General features: G+C 33.8%; 2 non-coding genes across 2 annotated transcripts; both read left to right on the plus strand.

Moving 5' to 3' along the window:
* Positions 1 to 10,871: 10,871 nt before the first annotated feature.
* On the plus strand, positions 10,872 to 10,944 carry Trnas-gga (transfer RNA serine (anticodon GGA)). The gene has a single exon. It is a non-coding gene; the product is annotated as a tRNA-Ser (tRNA).
* A 159-nt stretch (positions 10,945 to 11,103) lies between these two features.
* Trnas-gga (transfer RNA serine (anticodon GGA)) lies at positions 11,104 to 11,176 on the plus strand. Its single transcript has one exon. It is a non-coding gene; the product is annotated as a tRNA-Ser (tRNA).
* The last annotated feature ends 3,347 nt before the right edge of the window (positions 11,177 to 14,523 follow it).

The raw sequence follows: 14,523 nt of genomic DNA on the forward strand, positions 1-14,523 counted from the left end.
TATTGACCTCTGACAAACTTCATACAGAATTGAAGATATTTGTTCTCTGTATGTTTATATAATGCAGAGATACCACAAATGTATATATTTGTTAATCAATTTGAGTTGGTAATATTTTTGGGGAAATGTGATGATCTTCAGAAGCTGGTATAAAAAAAAGTTGGATATCGGTCTAGTTGAATTAATTTAATTGTTTAATTTTAGGATCAGTATACCATTTTCTTTATCAGCATTATTGAATAATATTCTGTTTGATCATTGACTAGGAATGATTATACATTGTAGCACTATCAAGTAAATATCGCTAGTTGACAGGTAAACAAAATATTAAACAAAATATGAAATGGTCTACTTTCGTTTCTGTTCAAAACATGGAATTCATTGTATTTAAATTTGATAATATATAAATTGTATGACTCAAGAATCGCTGCTAATCGAATACTTTCTAAAATATCAATTTGTTAAATTATTCATACAGAGAAACAAATATATACCTTCAATTATGACGAATCAGGCTTCTTCGTTCTAATTTATAACCTGAGGGCGTGGGTCGCAAAACCCTTTGTCAATACTGAGAGTTGTCGTTCTTTTCCTGATGGAAAGTGAATTAACGTTTCGCCTGTTCTTCAAACGAAATGATCTTGTAAACTTTACATCTACTTTAAGTAAAACCTTATTAGAAGATGTGCGGAATCAAGACCATTTTGTGCGAACGTGCATGGAATGCGTAAAATGACCAATATAAAGAAAATAAAGACCGTACGCGTGTCACGCTGTCGCTATTTATGCTATGATTGATCACGAATTAAAAAAAACGTGAAAATTGCCGTTCATCGCCAAGTTAGTCTTGTTACTTTTACATTGCGCGTGGAATATTTTGCTGCTGGAATGGCGTGTCTCCGATGTCTGTGCGACAAAGTACGAGGTTTTCACGATTAAGTACGAACTTAAGCAACACCATTACGAACTGGACAGTAGTTGCATACGATACTCGTGCGAATAACTACTATAAGTCACGTTACCTACACGATATTCCTATCAAGAATGACGATTTTTTGCTAATGTACATGTACCTGCAATTTTAAATCCATACAGAGTAAAAGGAGAATTTATTAAACATCATAGTAATTTTATTTGAAAGGGGTAAAAGCTACAATTTGGAGCTGTTGATTATGCTCAGTCTCCTAATAAATATTTTCCCCCCAGTTTCTTTGACATTCATTTATTTCACTTTTCTTAGCTTCTATCCTTTTATTCTAGGTAGTATTGTAATTTTGAAGGTGTTAACATTACACAATGTCTGCCTACATCGTATGGACTCGTAATTCAATCGCGCAGTTCTCTTGCCAACAATCGTCCTTTTTCGTATCACATTCGCGGGAAAATCGTACTATGTTCCTATCATTTCGAACAACACACGCAGTAACTAGAAAAACACTCACAGTAGCTCGAAGGACACTCGCAGTGTCGCAAGTACTACGAAGTTCCACAAATGTCGAACGAATTTCGAAGATTTACTACGAATATGTGTACGAGTGCAGTGCGGCTGTTGTACGATTGTCTACGAATAATTAAAAATCGTACTATAACCACGATTGTTCTGATCATGCTCAAAACACTCGCAGAGTTTGGCGATTTACTGCGATCCAGCACGAATAAGGAGGATATCACACCTCAACGAATCCCGACTTGCAGTGATTTTTGAATAGCAGACTTCCGAGTTACTGCCGGAACAACGTTTTTCTCCGAATTATATACACGCCTTTAAAAAAATTAAGCCCTGTGAACTTCCGGTTTCTCGCAAGGTCATACTTAGCGGTAGAATACAATTCATTGATTGCTTGAATTATGGCGGATTTCTATTCTCTGAAGGTTCCAGAACTCAAACAATATCTCCAAGAGCGAGATGTTTCTTGTACGTTACTTCGGAAGATAGATCTGGTGAGACTATGTGAACTCGCAATGGAGCTGCATCTTGAAATAATACCAACCGATGATGACATACACTATTTTATATATTTTCTGCATTTTGCGGCCAAAAGACCAAACGGCGCAACATGGGGGAGATTACAATGTCATGGACAAGAAAAGGAGAACCGTGCAGGTAAATGGTGACGATATCGTTATACCGTCCCCAACTGACGTGTGCTCGTGGCAGACACAGCTCAACAACATGCCAGACGTACAGACGTATGATATTCTCTTTTTTTTATTGACTTATTGCAAGTGGGAAAACAATCGCTTACAGACATACAAAAGTGACAACGGTTTTGGATTATTTTCAAGCAACCATATTGACGATGTTCAGATTTCGCCGGTTCTTAAACATGACTATATGTACATTAAGGCAACATGTGCACCAGAGACCAGACAAAATTCTATTCCATATACAACATGGTTGTTGGTGCATCAATCAGGCCAAGTGATGTTTGCAGGTTGCACATGTGTTGCGTATGTATATGGTGTATAATTCTTTATCATACTTCTCGAATGTGTCAGAATGTTATCACTTGGCCAATTTTAAGAAGTATTAGTTTCATTCTATCAGAATAAATGTTTATAAATGAATATATTCATGTGTCTGATTCCATTGTTTACATGTTTATATATGCATTATACTTTATTTTGATTATTCATATGCCTTATTTGTATACTTCATCTCTCATTCTTCCATTAGCATTTTTTTCAGTTCCTTTAGTTTCTTTGTGACTGTTGACCAGCGTGCATTATATGTCTTGATAATGTGAAACAAGCATTTTTTGTTCTCTGGTTCTTGGTCACTTTTTATTCATCATCATGGCTGAATACTGAAGATATATCCACACATGACATATATATATCCATAAGTGACATGAAAATTTTCACATATTTTATAGAGACAATGGAACCTGTAAACATTGTGTTGCCCTTCTGTTTGCTGTAAATGACTTTTGTTCTCGACACAAGGAAAGAGGTACTGAGGTGAGAACAGATGTTGAGTGTGTCTGGGATAAGCCCAGAAATGAGTCAATTCCTATGGAGGTAGATGAAATTGATATCAGAACTGATACAAGTGTACCTAAAAAGATCACCCCCATTCATACGGTCTATAAATCAACTGTGAACAATATTACATGTACTACTAATGACGTTAAGATCAAGCTTAAAAATATTTGCAAATGTTCAAAAGCATTGCTTTTACGAACACAATATGAAGAAGGTGATGATTTAGAGGATGAAAGTGATAGTTCTAAAATTCCAACAGTTCTTGATGTGGTTAACTCTAATGTTGGAGAAAATATTTTTGTATGCTTACAAAATGCTTTTGATAGAGACACTATAAACAAAATTGAAGAGATCACCAGAGATCAGAGTGAAAACCCAGAATGGTTTAATCATCGCAAAGGCAGAATTACAGCATCCAATTTTTCTTCTATTCTAAGCTTTAAATTTACTGAGAATGATGAAAATTATATATCGAAAAGAGTTATGGGAAAGTCAAGTTTCATAAATACTCCATCTGTAAATTTTGGGAGAGAAAATGAAAATGTGGCACGACAGTTGTACTTTTTAGACTATAAGAAATGTTATGATAAGGCCAAACATGAGCTTAGTGGTTTACAGGTAGATGAATTACACCCATACTTAGGAGCCTCTCCTGATGGTTTGATAAGCTGTAAATGTTGCGGTGAGGGACTGATCGAGATTAAATGTTCATACATGTATCAAAATAAAACACCACAAGAAGCATGTCTTGATCACCATTATCATGTATATTTAGATGAAAACAACTTAGTTAAACTAAAAGATAGTTCATCATGGTATATTCAGATCCAAGGTCAAATGGGTGTTTGTAAAAAACAATGGTGTGACTTCATTTTGTATACAAAAAAAGGTCCTGCTGTTGACAGAATATATTTTGACTCTGAACTGTGTGAACAAAATGTCAAGACATCAAAAAGATTCTATGAAAAGTACATTGTAAAGGCACTATCTAACAAAAAAATAAATGAGAAAAAACCAGTTTGATTATTTTATTTTTTCACAAGTGGTGTCTGTAAATTACAAAGAAAAGCACACACTTTCAGGATCTGATTTGACAATGGCTTCAATGACAAAGGCATGGTATTACTTAAGATATTAAAATTTTTCAATCTTTCTATCGCACATTCAACATGAATTCTAAGACGAGCTATACATCTAGTCTTAATAATATCATTCTGCAGCAATCTTTTTCCTTTACCCCAGTTACATTTCTTGGTGAAAGGTGGATTTACAAGCTTTGTATGTCTTTCTAACAATAAATCTCTAATTAAAAATCCTCTGTCAGCCATAATTTCATGACCTGGTCTTACATAATCAAGAAAACCACAGTTCTTAATAATATATCTGTCAGATGTATTACTTCCCCATAAATCTGATATAAAAATGATGGCACCAGATGGCATAATACCTATTAAAGCTTTGTATGTATTATGATGCTTATAAGTACTATAAGTTCTGGACTGTGCAGAAGGAGATATGGGCTTTTGTATAAAAAATTCAGTACAATCAATAATACAAACTGTATTGGGAAATGTAAGTTTAAAGGACTTAGGTAAAAACTTCTTGATATCAGGTGTAGATGGCCAAATTAATAAAGGTGTTAAAATATGATACATAAAATTTACCCATGTTGTGAAAAACTGAGACACACGTGTATTTGAAACTCCAAAAATATCAGCCAAAAAAATGTAAAAATAGCAAGCCGTAGACAAAAGAGAGTCATAATAAATTCTTCATATTTCGACAGTTTTCTTGTCGGTCCAGTTTTCCTCCCATCAGCATTCTGCTGGTATGGAGTTTCCTCAGCGCTGCTTTGTCCACTCCAATATTCAATGTTGGGGGATGCTTCATCTAACACTTCCATTAAAAACAATACATTAAAAAATACATTTGATCATCCATAATAATTTATTGTATGAGCATGTTAATTATTAGTGTCCTTTCTGACATAATTCATTTTATCAAATAAATTAGTCATATTGCAGAATTTATTTGATAAAATGAATTATGTCAGAAGGGACATTAGGAATATGCATTCAATTTTTTTATGAGGAGCAAAGCAATGAAGGTAATTATTCTTATTGCATGTACCGTACAAGTACCCTTGTCCTGTCCATTATTTTCAAAATTATTATTATTCACAGTGGTTGGTATAAATATATCTTTTTACACTGTGATTTTTGGACAAATTTTATTTCATTCAGTATCATTAAAATACATGAATTTTCGAATAACTGGCTAAACAATTTACCATACAATCCATGTAGCATTGACTTTGATGGAATACCAGTGTACTGCTTTACACTCCTATCAGTTGCTGTGACCTTATCAATGAAGAGGTTTCTCATGAGAGCATCAGGATTATCAAACTTCTTCTTTAGAGCAATGAGTTCCTCCATTTCCTCCATCCCTATATCTGTCTGTATTCCACTGTCAACTGTATCTGGTCCATGGCTTTCACCTACAGCTGCAGATGCATACTCATGGTCAGACTGGCATGGTTGCACAACTGAAAGAATGAGATGATAAAAGTATTATCTTAAAAATGTCACTGTGTATTATATAATTTAACTATTATTAAAACATAAATACATGAAGAGAAATGTTTTAACTAATCATCAAGTAAAAATCTTGCTTAATGTCTTCACAATGACACTTCACCAGTAAATATTTCCTGATACTATTATAATACATTATATTATTTTTAAAATTTAAAACCTGTGTTCAGTGTTTCACATGCAGAAGCCACTGTCTCTTCAGACACAACAGGGGGTGTTTGAAAATCCACACATTCCATTTCCATATAACACTAACTATGGCTCTATATAGGAAATTTATTATTACATTTAGTTTCATGTACTTAAGGTAGGACAAAACACCCGTGGATTCTATTTCAACCCATTTCTTAAAAAGTGCCGGAGGAAAAAAGAATAATATTACTATATTGACAACAATGAATGATCCCTAAAAGAAAAATAATAAGTTTTGGCATATTTGCGTCATATTTTGTGAAAAAATCAGAGAATCCTATATATTAGTCACTTGGGAGCTTAGATTTTGGAATGTGTTTACGCTATCTAAGTGCAATAAACAAGCATGTAACAGTCTGTTATAAAATGCAGTGCAACTTTTGTTCCATAAATAATAGAGGGGGGATATTTGGACACATATATAGGAGTCTCTATTCTTTATGTACTACAAAGATCAAGGTCATATCAAGAGGTCAAAGGTCAAATATTGTGACGTCATCTACTGAATCTTCAAGTTTTTTTGCCATTGAATTTTTTTTTTAATCTCCAAAATATCTGAAACCATCGGTTCAATTTTCTTTATTTTTACACATTTCATTCTACATGTAAGACCCATTTGAATCATTCTGTTGATTTTTTGTAAAAATTGAATGATACATTTTCTCTTAAGAAAACTTAAACTGTCGGATATTTACATGTGAATTTTCAGTTTCTGACACAATATATGTTCTATTTTACTTAATATTTTACCCAAATTTTCCAGTATCAATGTGACTTTGGTTTAAAGTAACAAAAAGGTTAACTTTATGAAAAGTATCACACAAAATTGCAATTAGATCAATAGAAAATTCTAAAATAAGGCTCATTCTCAAGTCGAATGTCTGATTTCACAATCTTCTTACAAGGGTCTGATAGGCCATATTTCAGACTATGTGGGCAAAAAATGTGCGGTTGAATTTCTTTCATTATCGGCCGCAGCAGCGGCCGATCTATTTGTGGTTGTGTTAGAAAGTGCACATGGGGAAATGAGACGTTATTTTTTATTAGTTCAGTAAAATAATTCTTGATTGATAAAAAGTAAAAATCACGAGTAAAATATTTTTTTTATAAAACTTGCTTTAAACTTAGCATTAATTGTTGTTATTATACTTCAATTTCATTATCATTTCTTGTCAGATAATTGATAATTTATGGTTATATAAAAAGAGTGTACAACAGATACTCCCCCGTCTGGGAGTGTGTAAGATATGAAAGGAAATAACCATGATTTTCCGGAAAATGTTGACCTGGTAAAAATGCATGGTGAATATTCAACTCATTAAAATTATGGTATTGAATATGCTCTACAGCTGCAAATGATGCAAAGATATTTTTTCTACATTTTGCACCGCGGCTTGCAGTAGAGCCTACTCGGCAGAAGCCTTGGGCATTATCACCTGACAAAGATCCATGGTATCAGCACGTGGTTTATCTTGAGAGGCCTACATCATCATTTTCAATAAATTCTTATCATTCATCGTTGATTTTTTTTTAACATTGATGAATCTAATTTATGAGCAAATGCGGTAAAATGTATATTTATTAATTTTTTTTTACTTTGCGTTGAAGACAGCCTGAAAAAAAGATTCAACCATTTCACCTTTGAATACTAGTATCTTGACGTGCATTCCTTGCATGTGAAAGATTTTTTTTACTGCTAAATTTTGTTTTCGGCCGATTTGATGCTTTGCATCAATTTAACTTGTATCTTATATAAAGAGTGATTTTGTATCCAAGAACAAAATGTCAAAGTTTCAGAAAAATTGAATTTGAGGAAAAATTTGACCTATCTATTTGGTCCTACCTTAAGCTATTACACTGAAAAATATATTAGTACTGTCTACTATCATCATTAAATAAACATGTAAGAAACATTCATGAAAAAGAAATAGTACTTTAAACATTTCTGTGACTGAAATTTACAGTCAAATTTCATACATGGGTAAAATCTGAAAATTCAAATATGTACATGTATTCACTGAAAAGGCAACTGAAAAATATAATTGGCACTATGAATTATAGTGTCAGTTTGAAAAGCAGAAACAAACATTTTTTCCACAGGCCTTATAGATATATATTTATATACACAGTGTTAAACTTACATCATTGTAGGACTGAAAATCAGCTGCATCTTCATTCAACTCCATCAAGTGTGAATTTTCAAGGAACTGGATGAAACAAAAATATATGTTATTTTCATAGCAACATTATTGAAAGTCTATATCTACAAAGGACATTCTGCTAGTCAGTTTGCTGAGTTAAAATACTCTTTACATGTATCAAAAAGAGCAGTGTTTATTAGGCTTAGGATAGCTAAATTGAAACAGTATATTGTAGACTAGGGAATTTTTAATACATGTACTATCCTATCAGAGATGACAATGTAGTTAAACAAGCCCTGTCAAAGGATTTTACTTAAGTGTCGCCTACTTTAAATGTAGGGTGACAACGAAACACCAAGGTTTACATAAAGAATAAACACAAGTTTATTCTCTTTAGTTTAGAGAAGTGGACAAGCTTTCGCCTACATCCATGGATGTAGGCAAAAGCCTGTCCACTTCTCTAAAGAGAATAAAGTATATACAAGACATAGAACAGAAACACGTGGTGAATATATACATAGGTTGACTTAATCTCAGCGAGATGTCGTAGGGATAAAATATTTGGTCGGACGTCCACTACGACATCTCAGTCCACTTCCACACAACGTGATTAGGAATTTTTTGCTCAGATTTCGACCGCTTGTTTCAATCAATATGGGCTGAAATGAATATTCTGCTCGCTTCAACTTTTTCCTTTGAACATCTCTTTAGGCTTAAAAAAAATTAAGTTTGTTTCCTGTAACATTCCCAAAAAATCAAGGGTCGGTAGGTCGAAAATTTTATTTTTTTTTTTGCTTATGAATGGTGAAACATCCTCTGAATTATTCGTTCTACTACTATTTCCCATAGGAATGAAGTATAGTACGAATTATTCAAAGGAGACTATGTTGAAACTACTCAACATCAGAGGTTTAAATGAATGGGACATTACAGAGGAAAAATAAACAACTTTATATTTTGTTGGATTTAAACATTTTAAAGGTAAGAAAGGAAAGTTTTATTGTGATAGAGACTTAAAGGGATGTTCAAAGGAAAAAGTTGAAGCGAGCAGATAATTCATTTCAGCCCATATTGATTGAAACAAGCGGTCGAAATCTGAGCAAAAAATCCCTAATCACGTTGTGTGGAAGTGGACTGAGATGTCGTAGTGGACGTCCGACCAAATATTTTAGTCCCTGCGACATCTCGCTGAGATTAAGGTTGACTGGTAGGACTCGACTAGCTGATGTTGAAAGCGTGCAGGCACACATGGTGCAAGGTCATAGTGAATAAATTAACAAATGCATTTAACTACAATACTCTTAATACAGGGCTTGAAACAAACTAGCCTATCAAGTTTCCTTTCAAAAATAAATATCAGGAGGGGGCATTTTTATGTGTATTATTAATTAATCATACACACCTAGTTACGTTTCTCTGCCGCTGAACGTTTGGTGATGGATGTTGAGTTTCTGTTCTGTACAGGCTCCTTGTAATTATTGTAAGCAAATAACGTAGGATATGGGTTTTCAGGTGTTGGACTGCCATCAACAAAATGTCGGGAACATATCTAAACATTGAAAAAAAAGAAACTCTTTGTACTGAGACACGAATATTTTGCAAAAAGTGCAAAATAATTTAGTCTTAAAGAATTATTCCACTTTACCCTGTGGTGCATAGGTGGGTCGTAATCTTTCCGCCGCAGCAAACTCAGCCACGCTCGCCTACATTTTGGGTCCTTTTTCTGTGTTGGGAAAGGGAAAAACTTGACTTCTGTCACTCAGCGTGACAGCTATCGGCAGCACAGTAATACCGAGTTTTGCTGGTGAGAGATTGACTCGCCATATCGTCTGCACCGGAAGTATCGAGGGCTTAAAAAAGTTTCGAATCACGTGACCGCAGTGTGTAAAATCAAGAATAAAACGTTGTTCCGGCAGTAATTCGGAAGTCTGCTATTCGTCATGAATCGCTATAAATCGTGACAATGTGACAGGGGCGGTTCCCTTTACAATTAGACCTAGTTTTTATTTTTTTTGAAAGAGCATTTCTTTTTTTTTCCTGTCAAAACTATTAAGCTTAATTAAGAAAAAAGGTAATGTTTGATATGCTAGTTAATTAATTTTGTAATTAATTAAAATGACTATTTAAAGAAAAACTTATAGAGTTGGGATGTTTCAAACCGTACTACTTTAGGAAAATAGATATGTAGAAGTTTGGTCTGGTATCCTTTTCCACCTTACATTAATTATCTCCTACTGTGGATGTAGTCAAAGTATGTCAAATCTATAATTCTAGTCATGTTTATACCATATTGTAATTACATCTTTGTAGCTTTTCACCATATTCAACATATGTTTATGTGTTAACTGGCTGTTGTGAGACAACACATTTGACATGATTTTGAATTAATTCCTTGAATATCAAAATGCTGTTTTTGCTTCAACTTTTGTTGAAGGTGTAAAGTACGGACAAAGTAACATTTAATTAATTATGAAGTCATAATTCATCTAGCACAGACTCAAACCATTTAATGTGAATTTTGAACATCCAAAAGAAATAATATCCCTATATACAAAATAATGACACCTGTAAGGTACAGTAGGGCTGATCGCTATTTTTAGGTATTCCAACAATCTATTGGAATTCCAATGGATACCAAATGCGCCTCGTTATTAGCAGACCTATTTTTATATTCATATGAAGCAGAATTTGTGCAAAATATAATGCGTGAAAAGAAGAAAACACTTGCCTTTAAGGGAGTATGGGACTTTCGGGTCCTAATTTCAGAGTAATTAAAACTCTAAAACACATACACGGATTGAAAGGAGAACTTTTCTATATTTTACTTTTAAATGCATTAGAAAAAGTTCTAGTGCGGAAAACTAAAAATAGAACACGCCAAAATAAGGGGAGTAACTCTCTATGAAAAAAATTATATTTTTATAAGTGTGGCGGTCAGCCGGGTTCGATCGCCGGTGGCTAGATAGCTCAGTTGGTAGAGCACCTGACCGGAGTTTCAGGAGGCCCGGGTTCGAATCCCGGTCTGGTCCGCTGCATTTTCTCCTCTCGCGTTACATTTGGTGCCGTACCCTGCCCTGGCATTGACAGGTGAAAGACCTGCCAGGGATGAGCCTGGGTTGGGGTCTTTGGAGGGTCAAAGACCTTTGAGGAGGGAGGAATGTGGCGGTCAGCCGGCTTCGATCGCCGGTGGCTAGATAGCTCAGTTGGTAGAGCACCTGACCGGAGTTTCAGGAGGCCCGGGTTCGAATCCCGGTCTGGTCCGCTGCATTTTCTCCTCTCCTGTTACATAAGCAATTTTTAAAAATTCAGAATTCCCCTAAAAACATCAGAAAAATAATTATTTTATAAAATACTGCCATCGCCAGGAATGGAATTTAATTTCTAAAAGAATAAAGTACAAGGAAAAAATCTAAAATGACAAATTATTTTGACTTATTTATATAATATCAATTTATTCGGGAAATGGGTAAATATATATGTACAATGTAATTTTAAGCAATCAAGGAAAAATTAAAAGTTTAATTTCTTATGCAATATTTATAGCGATTTGCTTGTTTTACAAATTGCTGATAAAAAATTATAAAGTTAGTGTTCAATTTTAGAGTAATATTCTTCCGAATTTCCTCGACCCGAATTTCCTCTGCTCGAAGTTGTTATGAAATGTAATAATAATAAGCTTGCAATCTTAAAATGCTTGCTTTTAGTTTTTTATTCACTCAATTTTATCTATTAACACTAAAAAAATTCCATCGTTGCTATATTTCTTTCGTAACACGGTGGATAATGCGCTTTTCGTCAGAGCTTTGTCGAGCAATCCAGATATCTTCCGATTTCAAGATTTAGTTTTGTACATTACAGTGTACAAGTTATTTCCAGTCTGCAACTCAAACTGTTGACGATGCTAAATCAAATTAGCTGATTAGAGGAGGTATTTTCAATTGTCCGTGAATAATTATTATTTAAAAAAAAACAAAAAAAAAAGAATTTTAAGTTCAATTGTTTCTAACGTCTCAGTGAAATTGATAAAATAAAGTGATCGGGCGAGGACGGAAATCACAGAATGCATGTTGTGTACATTGGCACTGCCTCATGCTCTCAATACTCTTAAGTTATAATAAGATAAAGATTGTATCTCCACGTACAACTACGATTAATAATAAATCTGCGTCTTGTTTTGAATAATTTTATGTCCAGTAGCATATAAAGATGATATATGATTCAATAGACCCTTTCCTATGACATATTTTGCATAGCAGTTATTCACCTCAACTGACATATCATAGGGCAACATTCCTAGATCCCTTCATTATTCAACCAAGTTCAATTTGTTATACTGGTTACTAAGGTAAAGATAAAATTATTTTTCTTATGAATCTATATTTGTTAAAGCCTCTTTTTATTCATAATTTTAAAATTGTATATATTTTTCCCCATACATTACTTGCATGCATTTAAAATTGGTTGCTCAAAGTAAATTAACTACTTTGCCCTACTAGATGGCGGCTAAGGAGAATAACTCGTAGGCAAATAATGTCAAAGGAACTATGCGAAACTCCTCGGTGACCATGGGAAGAGAATACTGATAAATACGATAGAGGACCTTCAGTGTTTCCAAGATGACAACGTAGACGAATAGTTCCTCTCGTTGACGCCAAAATCGTAAAACACTGTGTTTATAAACATTTCCACGTGTTCGCGTCACGGACACGCTTGGGACCTCGTCAAATCAGCGCTTTGTTAACACGTCCTACTTTCGTTTTCCTTAAAAAACATGTGATTGACAGATCAACATAACGGATGTCCCAAACATTTGTACAGTATGTTCAAACTTGTTATCTTGGATTAACTTTGAAATGCAATGGAAATATGAACTTAGCTATGTCAGTACTTATGGAAAAGGCCAGAAAAGCATATTTTAAGATTAAGAAAACCATTGGTTTGGATAATCCATGTAAACTTTTGGAAAAACTTTTTGACTCAATTATAACACCAGTTCTTCTTTATTGCTCTGAGATCTGGGGTATTTATAATAACATTGGACCGTTCACGGTAGCCTAGTGGTAGAGCGTTCGCTTCGTGATCGGGAGGCCCGGGTTCGATTCTCGTTCCCGGCGCCGCGTCAAACCTAAGACGTAAAAATAGGTAGCGGCTGTTCCTTCGCCAAGCGCTTGGCATCAGAAGTGAAAGTCAAGGGTCTTTCGGATATGACCTTAAAAACGTAGGTCCCGTGTCACGGTAGGCGCTGGCACGATAAAGAACCCTCACTGCTCAATGGCCCTGAGTGCCGAGTATAGGTCTAAAATTGAAGCCCTTCACCGGCATACGGTGACGTCTCCATATGAGTGAAAAATTCTCAAGAGGGACGTTAAACAATATACAATCAATGAATCAATATAATAACATTGGTGAAAATTCTATAATTGAAAAATTTCACATGAAGTTTATTAAGGAAATTTTAGGAGTACATTGTAAAACTACTAATGCTCCTTGCAGAGCAGATTTAGGTAGACAACCCCTGTGGACAAGAATACAGTTTTCAAGTATAAAATTTTGGAACCATCTTATTACTTCCAAAAACACTTGAGCATTTAAAATCTATAAAGCAACAGTCAAACAAACTCATGGACTAAAAATATTTTTTCACTTTTCAACAAGTTAGTATTTTCATTCATTACTAAAAAAAGAAAATTCTATAAAACCACTTTTGAGAAGCATAAAACAAAGAATATCAGATCAATGCATACAAGAGGAATATGCAAAGATTCATAATTCATCGAAACTAAAATTTTATCAAGTTGCTTTTAATAATTTCAAACGATGCGGATACACTGATATATTAAAAAAGAAAACAGACAGATCAATTATTAGCAGATTGAGACTTAGTGCTCATAACCTTGCAATAGAAAAAGAAAGACATTTTTTCTATACCTACAGATAAAAGAATTTGTAATATATGTAACACATGGGAAGTTGAAGATGAATTTCATTTTCTTTTCATCTGCCATAAATACAATAATCATAGGTTAACCTTTGAAAGGAATTTGATGAATTTTTTCCATGATAAAATATTAAATATGTCTGATACTCAAAAAGTTAAACTTTGCTTTGATAGCCATTGTCCAGAAGTACTGAAAATAACAAACTCATTTATTAAATAATGTATTACATCTAGAAATGACTGCTTAACATAATTATTTTACAAATGATGTACAATTTAGCTATGATTATATATAGCCTTACATTCTATACCAGATTATTGTTTAAATATAATGAACAATTGATGATGTGCCTTTGCCAATTATTTTAAATGTGTTTGTGCCAATAAATATTTGTATTTGTATTTGTATATTGCCAAATAATTACAATTTCACTAAATCCCAAGGCAGCCCAGAAGCAAACCAAACTTTAGATATTGCATCAATAAAATTTTTGACAATGGGTAATTCTCTAGAACAACATCGTGCCGCGATTGGGGTTTTCTACACTCAAAGTCATAATGTACTGTCAATGTCTGCTTTCAAAGTTTCAAAATCTACTACGTTGTTAGATATTTGCTTTTCATATCCAGTATCTTCAAAAACCATTATAACAGTATGTCATTCTGGTCT

Source organism: Saccostrea cucullata, unplaced genomic scaffold, assembly GCF_032062105.1.
Source record: "Saccostrea cucullata isolate Sc308-1 unplaced genomic scaffold, CSIRO_AGI_Scuc_v1 ctg19058, whole genome shotgun sequence".
Lineage (NCBI taxonomy): Eukaryota > Metazoa > Mollusca > Bivalvia > Ostreida > Ostreidae > Saccostrea > Saccostrea cuccullata.